This window comes from Bacillus rossius, chromosome 1 (genome assembly GCF_032445375.1).
Source record: "Bacillus rossius redtenbacheri isolate Brsri chromosome 1, Brsri_v3, whole genome shotgun sequence".
Lineage (NCBI taxonomy): Eukaryota > Metazoa > Arthropoda > Insecta > Phasmatodea > Bacillidae > Bacillus > Bacillus rossius.
The window spans coordinates 99,272,521-99,284,556 of record NC_086330.1 but is presented as its reverse complement, the minus strand read 5'-3'; positions in this window follow the sequence as shown (position 1 = coordinate 99,284,556).

Below are 12,036 nucleotides of genomic sequence, written 5' to 3'. Positions count from 1 at the left end.
GAGCGGATTTTATGTCCAAACCTGGACTTGTCCCAGATATGCAGGAAAAGAGTGTTTTTTTTTAAGTTTCAACCTAACCTTAAAATACGTTTTGTCGGCACTAAGCAGCAACATGATAGCCTTGCAAGTAATAAAGAGAATGACCCATTGAATCATTTACGTCACCAACAGCGAATCGCTATCAAAAATTTGTGTGAACAATTTCCTAAGGTTCTAACCTCAGAATTAGGACTTACCAAACTGTTGGAATACAAAATAAAACTTAATGATAAAAGTTATGTCAAAAGTAAACCTTACTGTCTTGCACCTCCCCAAATGAATCTTTTGAGAAAGGAAGTATAACAATTATTGGATAAAGGGGTCATTGAGCAATCTACTTCACAGTGTGCGAGTCCCGCATTTTTGGTCCCTAAACCTAATGGCAAACAACGAATGGTTGTAGACTTTCGTAGGGTTAACCAAAAAATTGAAATTGAATCTGTCCCTTTGCCTGATTTGCATTCGGCATTTCATTGGTTTTCTAAGGAAAAATATTTTACGACCATTGATCTAAATTCAGCATAACATCAAATTCCTTTGAAACATGAGTCAAAACCAATTACTAGTTTTTGCGTACCATGGAATTTATACCAATTTACTCGTGTTCCTTTCGGTATTGCGACAGGCGCACAGGTTCTCACACGATTATTGGATCAGATTGTTCATGTCATCAAATTTAAATTTGTATACAACTATTTGGATGGTGGTATATTCTGAAAGTTTCGAGGAACATTACCAACACCTGAAAGAAGTACTGTCTCGTTTGGAAAAGGCAGGTTTAACAGTGAATCCCCAAAAGGTTAAATTTGCAGTTCAGGAAATTTCATTTCTGGGTCACAAAATTTCTAATCAAGGCATTTCCATTGACCCTGAATGCACCAAAGCAATTAGAGATTTTCCACCACCCCGTGATGTCAAGGGTATAGCCAGATTAATCGGTATGATTCAGTTTTGTGGAAAATGTATCCCTAATTTAGTGGAAAAAGCAGTCCCTTTAAATCACTTACGAAAAAAGAATGTGAAATTTGAATGGGGAGAGGAACAACAAAAGGCATTTGAAACTTTGAAACAGGATATTATGAGTCCACTGGTCCTCCGCCTGGCGGATTTTTCAAAACCCTTTATTTTACAAACTGATGCTTCTAGTTCAGCCATAGGAGCAGTTTTGGCACAAGAGTTCGATGGTGTTAGACACCCTATTGCATTTGCATCCAGAACACTTACTTTTCAGGAGAAGAAATCATTAATTTATGAATTAGAATGTTTGGCTGTTGTTTTTGGTATTGATAAATTCAGACCTTATCTAGAGCATGCAGAATTTTTGTTATAAACCGATAACCAAGCATTATTGTAGCTTTAGGCTCACCCACGTCAGCTAGGCAAAATTGGTCGTTGGGTCATGAGAATTTCTTTATTAAAGTTCAAAGTTCAACATATCCATGGAACACAGAATGTAGTTGCGGATACCCTTTCACGCATGTTTAATGATACACAGGTTGGTAAACCTCTAGATGAAGCTGCTTGTAAAGTACTCTTAACCGATTTTCCCTTGGCTTTCCAAAATATTCAGGCTCATCAGGAAGAGGATGAAGAGCTGCAGAAAATTGTAACGAGTTTAAGATCCGGCATTTCCCAGAGTCCATATTTTTTTATCTAAAGGTATCTTGTATTCAAGAATTCGAAATAACCAGAAACGTATTGTGCTACTTAAAATTCTGAAACCAGTTGTATTTGAATATTTTCATTATTCACCTTTTGGCGGACACCTTGGCATATATAAAACTATAGAGTCTATAAGGAAACATTTTGTGTGGACAGGTATGCACAGTGAAATTTCAGAACTAGTTAAGAAATGTTACCTGTGTGCTTTTAGCAAACCTGCTCAAAATATCCATTTAGGTTTATTGGCATCAGAGGTCTCTGAACAGCCAATGCAGAAATTATTCATAGATTTTAATGGCCCTTTGCCAAGGAGTAAGCAAGGGCATAATATGTTGTTAGTTTGTGTTGACGCCTTTTCCAAATTTGTTTGGCTTATTCCACTTAGAAAAGCTGATGCACCTTCCACTATCAAAGCTCTTCAAGCTCAGATTTTTCAAAATTTTGGTATTCCATCTACTATTGTTTCAGAAAACGGATCTCAGTTTACTTCTAAATTATTTAAGAATATGTGTTTCACCCACGGCATACGCCACATTACTTAGTCTCCATACTGTCCTCCGCCTTCGCATGCGGAAAGATTCAATCGTAATCTCCGTTCAGCATTAATTGCTTTCCATGCGAAAGACCAGTCTAGTTGGGACAATAATTTAGTTTGGCTACAAATGGCTTTCAATTATGCCTGCCATGAATCTCATAAATCTACAACATTTAATTTAATGTTTACTTTTGTACCGAATAACCCTTTGTCAAATCTTTGGTGTCTAAATGATTTGTTACCACAGGACCTACGAGGTGTTAAGGAAGTTTGGGCAGCTGCCTTCATGAATCTGAAGCGGTCTCATGATAAAAGTCTTATTAAATATAATAAGAATCGTATTGCAAATCCCTTTCGGCCAGGTGATCTGGTTTTGTGCAAAGCACACCCTACCAGCAAAGCTGTTGATAAGAGAATGGCTAAATTGTCTTTTCGTTGGTCAGGTCCATACCAGATCCAGCGCTTTCTTACCCCTTCTAATACTAACATTAGGATCTTCATTGTGAATAAAAATTTTCTCTGTGAGTGTGTGTGCATGTATAATATTCTGTGTTATAATTACAAAATAAAAATAAAAAAAATTACTTATAGGCTAATCCTCAATACTGAAACACAGATTCTACACAATAAATAAAGCTCGAACAATATGGTTAGCTTGAATCTGTGATAGTATATGGAAAATTATAATTAAGTATGAAAAATTATGAACAAATAAACCATTTGTGTCAGCTCAAATGTTTGTTAAATGACTGGAAGTTAGGTTGGGCACATCATTTAAAAACACAAAAGTTATTGTCAATATTAAAATTGGGTTCCAACATTAATGCACACCACGATATAGTTTATATTATAATGTTTTAATTATAAATCCCGGCCAACTGTTGTCAATGGTAGAGAACGAAATTCATACCTTTGGACTTCTGAAATTCCGACGAGTACTCAGTATTAGCCGACAGACTCGATTGTATTTAGTTAATTTCTTCACTCATAAAATATAATCTTATACGATTATCATTTCAAAAGGAAAAACACGGCCTTCGTATTTCTTTTTAATTATTTCCTTTTCGAGGATATCCATTCTTCCATTCATTTTTAAAACTCCTTCCTAAGCATAGAGTAATGTACATACCATATCACGATTCCAATACCATAGCACATACTTCAATATATCAAACAAACATGGCACTGAAAACTAAATATATATCGATTCACAAAACCAATGCAAAAAGTTCATCTGTAACAATGTTTCGTTACAGATTGCCGCTCCCTGTTGTGTATATAAAAAAAGTCGCTGTTATATTGTATCACGTGTCTGAGTTTTTCTTTTACACAACAATTACAAACATCGCAACTTGCACAACATAGGTTTTTAATCAAAGTTTTTGACTATATATATAACAAATCTCGCAAGACTTGACCACTGATTTAATGAGAACAATAGGATGGTTTTAAGGGAGCAGTTTGACATCGTCCGGATGGCGATTTTCCCCAACGATTCAGCAGACAGCGGATCACCAGAGGAGAATCCTTGTTGGTGGCGGCTGATGCAGACTTTGATATAACAGTTTTTGAGCGATTGGGAGAAAGTTAATGCATCTCACCCCGGCACTCCTGTTACTGCAACATGACTCCATTAGAAGGGTGCCTTAGCGATGAGGTTCCCGAACAGCATCCAGGAAGAAAGGCATACTGGATGCGAGACGGAAGACATCCCGCTTCCATGGTGCCGCTCCAGCACTCGGACAGCGTCTTGTGGTCCGCGGCAGTGGCAGGGGTCGTCACTACGACCTGCTGTAATTGCTGATATGGTGACGTGATACTGTCACATCATACACGACGTGGATGCTTCAAGTCCAGTTTTTCCCTTTAGGTACATTATCATTGTTACACATTTAGCTTTCGCACTCGAAGTATAGGTGTCCCAGCATAATCTCACTTCACTAAGCTTAATTATGTGCCACTTACATGCTTGCAAATGTAAGTTAATCACCTACCCTCACTTCTGTTTTTGCTGTTGCTGACACAGCAGGTTTAATTGAACTACTTAAATAACCCAAAACTTAGGTAGTTTCAAATTACATTTAAATTTTCATAAATTACGACAATATTCAATACTAACTTAAGTAATAATTGTAATGCTAACCTTCGCTAACAATAACTGTTTGAACATTAAAACACGTGTTAAACTTTATAATATCTCAATAACACAATAGATAAATTTTTTAGGATTTACAATTTTGTTTTAGTCATGATTAGTCATTTCCTTATGTACAATATGTGTCATATTAACTATCATTAATTAATCTTGGTTAGGGAATTGTACACAATGGTGGGTGTACTTTCCTAATTTGGATACTTTTGGAGTATCCCATACTCACGTTCGGTTATCTCCTGGATATAATAGAAGGTGTATATGTTTAAATCAAATTGAGAAAAATATTATTATTTCAAAGTAGTAATGTGTTCTAAACATACATGGGATTCATCATATATAATATAACTGACTACTAATATATGCATGTGCTTTGTATTTGTTTGAATAACTATAAACTCTCAATGCTGTCATGTACATACTACTACATACAGTAACACCATAGGCATTTTAGTTCAAGTCACAACTTTTAAGTCAACACATGGAGTATGCCGAATACCATTGTTAACTATGACTAAAACTAAGAAAATCAGCTGGTTTTCGTGTAATCAATTAATGCCAATTACTAAAAATTCCTTAAAACAGTAGGTTTCTATCAGGTTGCTTCCGAATAGTTTCACCGTATGACCTTGACATAATACGTCAAACACTATGTTTGACTGTCCACCTGCAGCAATAGCTCTTCGGCTATATGTCCATAGACACTGCAGTATCTATATCCCGGCGAGGGTGGCATATCTCTTCACCTCTTCGCAGGACGATCGACTGATATACAATTTCAGTCGACATACACGATGCCAAGCTCACATTAGTGCGACTCCTCGGTATACTGCAAACTGGATTATCACCTCACTACACACAATGTGTAAACAATACGTCTCTAAACCCCAGACTAACAATTAAATAAAATTTCATTTTATAAGCTGACTGCTTGACTATTTTAGCCTTTCGTTAGAAAGCTTCTGGACTCCATGTCGACATTATACTTGAGTGATGGGCGTTTTGTACTCTCGCAGTTGTGTTAGGTTGTATCTGCCTATGACTTGATTAGTCTTCAAATCCTTTAATGTGTAGCAATTCGAGTTCACGACTTCAGTGACGACATAGGGACCTGTGTAGAGTAGGAATAGCTTCTTAGTTACGAACTCCCAACTCTTGCTTATGGGTGCGGTTTTCCGCCATACTAGATCTCCTATGCAGAAGCTCCGATGCTTGGATGCTGGTTTTCGCCGACGTCTTACTGCAGCCTCTGATAGCATGTACTAGTTTACGAACTTCTCCACTGGGTAGATTGTCTTCTGTTGGTGGTATGTCATATTTGGGTAAATATGCAGGGTTGATCGTCAAAGACCGATCTAGACTCCTCCATTCGTGGAGTTGGCTAGGGCCACCTGAAATGCCTCCGCCGCAGGATTCAATGGCTCGTGGCGTGCGAAGTACCCTAACTGCTGCGTAGTTACTGGTGGTGAGAATGCTTTCTGAAAAGACGATGATGCTTGCTTACTGCCCTGAACGATGCTGCTGTTCCCTGAAACAGTGTTGACTTGGTGTGATGACAGTCGGTCCTCTTCGGTCTTGTTGGTGTATCGACTGTCGAAAGACTTGCGATATCTCTTTGCATCCTCGTACTCTTCGTCCGAATGAGACTTGCATCGTCCTGACGTAGATTTCTTGGGTGGCCGCTCCTCCGGTGATAGGGAACGCCGAATTCTGTTACCTCGTCGAGGTTCATCTCGGTACATTTGACTGTCTTCATTGTCATTGTGGTACTTTTGGTTACTTGACCACCAGGTCTTGCTCCTGTATGGACCTGAATGTCTGGGTGGACAACTGGAACGTTGGCTGTGGTAGCCACCTTTTCTTCTGTGGCCTTGCTGATTGCGTCGTGGATTCTCTTCACTCTCCCATTCTAGCAGGTTGACGACCGCTTGTCTGTCTTCTCGCTGCTTACTGTCACGCGACTGCCAATAGTTATGTACCAGCTGATGCTTTGGGTATGTCACTTTCGTTTCAGACTCTTCTTTGCTGAATTGTGACTTGTGGAGCCTTTCCAATTTGTCCAGTAACAACAGCTGTTCCCGGAAGTCGGTAACATCTTTATAGCTTCTGCCACTCAGTTGCATTTGGTACTTTAAAGGAAGCTGTGTTGACACGGTAGCAATGAACTCTTCATCTGTCATAGCCAGGTCCAGGTATCTAGTTCTTTCATACATACTGGAAATATGTGCTTCCAGAGATGCTCCGCGCTTCGGATCGTACCGTTCAGTGTGAAGTTGTGCGCGTAAGTTCCCTTGGATCCTGAGATTCCAATACTGTTGTCGAAACTTCTCCTTGAAATCTTCATACGAGTGGGTGGTGTTTAGCTGTATTTCCCACCAGTAAAATGCATGACTCTTTAGAGCCGTGCTCAAACATCTCAGTTTCTCTGTATCGGATAAGCCAAAGGTTTTTACATACTCTTCAAATTTGTTTAAGAATCTTACAGGATTCTCGGATGACTTGCCAGAAAACGTCGGCATAGACTCCGACCATTGGCGAGCAGGGTGATGAATAAGTGCAGCCGGGTCTAGGCTGGTAATGTTGCGTGTTCAGGATCTGTCTGTCAACTACTGGCATGTCTGGCGCAGTATCCTGACTCCTACTCTCCTTTAATGTACTGCTATTTTCGATTTCTGTTCTGGGAATATGGTTGTTAATAAGCGCTGATCCTAGTTCATGTACTCGTCGCTCCAATGATTGTACATGGGCTTCTACTTGGTGGTGGTGTTGTTCAACATGCTGACTCAGGGAGAATGTTTTAGCCTCAACAGCCTTCTCCGCAACTTGCATAACGTCGCCGCCGATCGCATCGACTCGATTGCTTAATATGGATGTTGTCTCTTCTATGTGATCTAATCTTTCGGATAGGTGCAAGGTCTCTTCCCTTATGGCAGAGTGGTTATTAGAACACTGCCTCTTAAGCTCTTGGCGTTCTTGTGTAGCAGTGACGAGAAGCGCCTTCGTGCGTGACTCCAGCTGTTCGACCTGGGACTGTCCTTGTGAAACCCGATCAGCCAGCTGTTCCAAGGTCTTGTGTTGTTCCCTGAACTTTGACTCCAATCGCCCCTCTAATATATTGAGATCGGTTCTTAGACAGGTCTCTATGTTAAACAGTCCCGACTGTAATTCTGTACGCACGCTGCTAATGTCCGACTGTAGGTCTGTACGCACGCTGCTAATGTCCGACTGTAGGTCTGTACGCACGCTGCTAATGTCCGACTGTAGGTCTGTACGTACGCTGCTAATGTCCGACTGTAGGTCTGTACGCACGCTGCTAATGTCCGACTGTAGGTCTGTACGCACGCTGCTAATGTCCGACTGTATACTACTTATGTTAACCTGCAAGTTGAGTAACATCTGGCCTAAACGATCCAGATTGAAGACTTCTGGTGATGGAATAGACACATGGCCCAAGACAGTTGTTTGTATCGGTGATGTTGCTACTGCATCCGCTGATATCCTATCCAAAGCTACATTAAAAGGTTCCTGAATCTGTTCAATTACAGCAGCTGCAGCTGGTAAAACTGAGGTTCTGGAGGTGTCACACCTTGTAGGCATCTGAGCGGGGACCAACGGCCGCTCCAAACATTCACATTCTCTGGTAAGCGATGTAACCAGACTGTCCACTTTAACTACCCTTTCCTGTGAACCCATGTCCTCGGACGAAGCTGTTAGCGTGTCACTACCTGAGTTAATAACCTCAACTTCGTTTGACTCATTGTAGGTAGTCTCAGTTCTATTACGGAGACTGTAAACTGACGCACTACCTCTAGACATGGTGTATGGAGTAGATAGTAAGATGCCCAATATTTTCAATAACAAACTAAAAAAATATTAAATAACTAAACAAAGCACTCGTCGTACATTCGTGCCCCACGTACTGGGCTCCATTTTCTCTAATACTAACATTAGGATCTTCATTGTGAATAAAAATTTTCTCTGTGAGTGTGTGTGCATGTATAATATTCTGTGTTATAATTACAAAATAAAAATAAAAAAATTACTTATAGGCTAATCCTCAATACTGAAACACAGATTCTACACAATAAATAAAGCTCGAACAATATGGTTAGCTTGAATCTGTGATAGTATATGGAAAATTATAATTAAGTATGAAAAATTATGAACAAATAAACCATTTATGTCAGCTCAAATGTTTGTTAAATGACTGGAAGTTAGGTTGGGCACATCATTTAAAAACACAAAAGTTATTGTCAATATTAAAATTGGGTTCCAACATTAATGCACACCACGATATAGTTTATATTATAATGTTTTAATTATAAATCCCGGCCAACTGTCGTCAATGGTAGAGAACGAAATTCATACCTTTGGACTTCTGAAATTCCGACGAGTACTCAGTATTAGCCGACAGACTCGATTGTATTTAGTTAATTTCTTCACTCATAAAATATAATATTATACGATTATCATTTCAAAAGGAAAAACACGGCCTTCGTATTTCTTTTTAATTATTTCCTTTTCGAGGATATCCATTCTTCCATTCATTTTTAAAACTCCTTCCTAAGCATAGAGTAATGTACATACCATATCACGATTCCAATACCATAGCACATACTTCAATATATCAAACAAACATGGCACTGAAAACTAAATATATATCGATTCACAAAACCAATGCAAAAAGTTTATCTGTAACAATGTTTCGTTACACCCTGTTACAGCTAGCTTAGTAAAACCTGATACGGGAGTTTATGTGACGAGAGCTCACATTTCCCATTTGAAGAAGTAATATTCCCAGCCTTCAGTTTAAGTGTGCATTGTATCGGAACTGCAGCCTAACTTTGGGTCCTACTGTTGGCATTGTTTTGTTATTTGGGTCTTTGACTCAGTTGATCGTGGACTGATCACCCACGTGTCCTAGTCTTTGAGTCCCTCGTAACCTTTGTTCTTGAGTCATAAATAAATAACTATGGTACTAGTTTTTTAAAGTTTTGTTGCAACAATTTTTTAATTCTTTTTTTCAAATGTTATTTCATGGGAACAAGTTTGGGTGTATAATGTAGTATGTTATTGAATTTAAATGTAAGGGTGAATAATTTTTTTTTGTTTGTTTCTTGGGTTAATAGTTTCCAGTTGTTTTGTGGGATCTCGGGTCGACATGTTTGTGACCACATGTATTTTCTGGTTATGTGTTTTAGTGTATTTATTATCGTCTGCTCCGGGATTCTGGGCACCTTCGCCATGTTCGGGGTGGGGAGTCTTCTTTCGTGTCTCTTCTATTTGGTTCTCGGCGATGTTACGGTAAACCCTTTCAACTCTGGTATATTTGAAAAGGAAGACCCACTGTTATTCTCGGACAATTTCTATTCCGTCGTGTTGAATTTTGACCTGATACAATTGGAAAATCAAAGTAATCAATTGGAGGTGGCATTAAATGACATAATTAAAGTGAACAATGTGCACCGTATGGAAAACGATTCATGGAATGAAAACTTTGCTTTTGTGGTCCACCAACTTGAAGATAATTTTAACGCGTATAAATCAGAGACCAGTGCAATGAATTCTTTGTAGCTTCGAAAACATTCTCGCACTAAACGCGGTTTGCTTAATTTCGGTGGGAAAATTTTGAAAACAGTGTTTGGAACTCTTGACAATGATGACTTAATTAGTTTGGAGGAACGTCTCAAGGAAGTGTCACTTAGTCAGGATGAAATTTCGGCTAGCGTTTTGAATCACATGATTGCTGTGCAACATTTAGAAGAAAGAGTGATTAATAACACGAGACTTGTGAGAAATCTAGCAGAACATTATCTTGATAGCCACAATAGTAGGTGAATATAGCCGGTCCTGGTGCAGGGGCTGGGGGCTGGGGATCCGGGGATCCGCAGCGGCCATGTTGGATTACGTCACTTCCGGCCGCCATCTTGGATTTCGTCACTTCCGGCGGCCATCTTGGATTATGTAACTTCCGGTGGCCATCTTGGATTGCAACACTTCCGGCGGCCATCTTGTATTGTGTCACTTCCAGCGGCCATCTTGGATTATGTCAAGTCCGGCGGCCATTTTGTTTTCTAGAACATCCCGAAATTTCGAGTTTCATCCGCCATCTTGAAAATCTTTATTTACTATCCGATTTTAATGAAACTTTTTTTTTTAAATTATTAAAAATTAAATAATCAAAATTTTAAAATAAAATTTAAAAATATATTATTTAATAAAATTTTATTTAAAAACCCTATGCATCGAGTACCCCACTCCTCTAAATTACGAATACAACATTTAGCAGCCCCACCCCCTGTTACAATGACATCGTAATCGAACACCCCACTCATTCCTGTTATAATTTTTCGTTACATCCACCATCTTGGAAAATCATAATTATTAACTTAGAAAATCAGGAAAAAAATATATACCATCGTTGTCTGCTGGAGGCAGCCATCTTATTTAGTGGAGACTGCCATCTTGATTTCATCTGATGAGTGTCGTCATCGGTTGTAGTTTATTAAGTATGTTAGTGTAAGTAAGGTCGAGTTACAATTCTCTACCAACATTGTTATGAACCTTATAGACCAAAATCCACAGAATCCACAAAATCTACAAAATCCATAAAATCCACAAAATCCACAGTCATTTCGTTGTTGTAACCACCATTTTTTCTTAAAGTCTTATCATTTATAGGTTTTAACCAAAATATATGTTATCAATACTATTGTTGTGGATGCGATAGTTCAAGTAATGATAATTAAAAAAAACCTTTACTAACCCATCTTAACGGACCAGAAATTTTTCAGAGTCCTAACTCACAAGTAATATTCTCTTCTCATGTTTGCGTACTTGTATTTAAAAAGCTGCATGGAAGCAGGTATTTTTAATGTCTGCGTATAATTACATTCCAAGACAAGTTAATGTTTGCGTACACATATTTAAAAGCTGCATGGAAGCAGATATTTTTAATGTCTGTGTACATGTTTTCACAACAGACAATATACATCAAAAAATGGAAACTATATACAACAAAGTCTCAGCGTTGCGGATGCGATGGTTATAGTAATAATACTTAATAACTTTTTCTTCCATCTAATTTAATTAATTACTACTTCATAGTCGTCACAGGAACCAGAAATTTTTCAGAGTCCTAACCCACAAGTAGATAAGTATCTCTTCTAATTAGGAACATGTTTGCGTACACATGTTTAAAGAGCTGCACGGAAGCAGATATTTTAAATGTTTGAGTATATATCCACCCCCCCTCCCCTAAAATTTTTAATGAAAGAAAAAAATACACGCAGCTTTAATCGTTCACGTGAATATTATGTTACAAACAAAAATACCGATTCACATTTGTACAGTATTAGATGTTCCCCTATCTTCACGAGAGAGACCACATCCGACACATAACATTTTACGTTTCAACTTAATGTCTGATCGCTATAGTGTATATGATGCAGTTACAACACTCACCTCAGCCATTACCCACTGTCGCTAAGAGCAAAGCCATTACCTACTGCCACTACGAGATGCACTTCATATCAAATGAAAATAATATTTTTTTAAGTCGTGGCAAGAAGTCGAAGTAAATAAAATATTTAAAAACATATTTAACACTATTTAATAAAAAAACACACACACTCCTTCACACCATCTT